Genomic DNA, 402 nt, shown 5'->3' on the forward strand with positions numbered 1-402 from the left:
CCATTCTCTATATAATAGAATTAACACAAGGGGAGGAGGCACTTCATTCTTCTTCTAGGATTTTTTTTAGTTACTCGATCTCTTTCTCTAGTTTTCTCTCTCTAGCTCTAGTTCTAGGTTTATGCTTTAAATACTTTTGTAAGTTCTTTTTATTCAATTAATGCAAGCACTTTTTTTTATTCAGTCTTTTATTTTTATTGTTTAAGCAATTGAAGTTGTAATTTTCAAGTTCTAGTTCTAGGCTTAGTTCTAGGTGACAAGAATAAGCTATGAAACATGTTTTTCAAGTTCAATTTTTTTCTTAAGATTTGTTTTCTCTAGTACTAGAAATTTCAGATTTGGTTTATTCTAGATCTGATTTTTAGTACTGGTAGTTTCTCAAATCGATCAAGTTTCAGTTCA

This window comes from Macadamia integrifolia, chromosome 11 (genome assembly GCF_013358625.1).
Source record: "Macadamia integrifolia cultivar HAES 741 chromosome 11, SCU_Mint_v3, whole genome shotgun sequence".
NCBI lineage: Eukaryota > Viridiplantae > Streptophyta > Magnoliopsida > Proteales > Proteaceae > Macadamia > Macadamia integrifolia.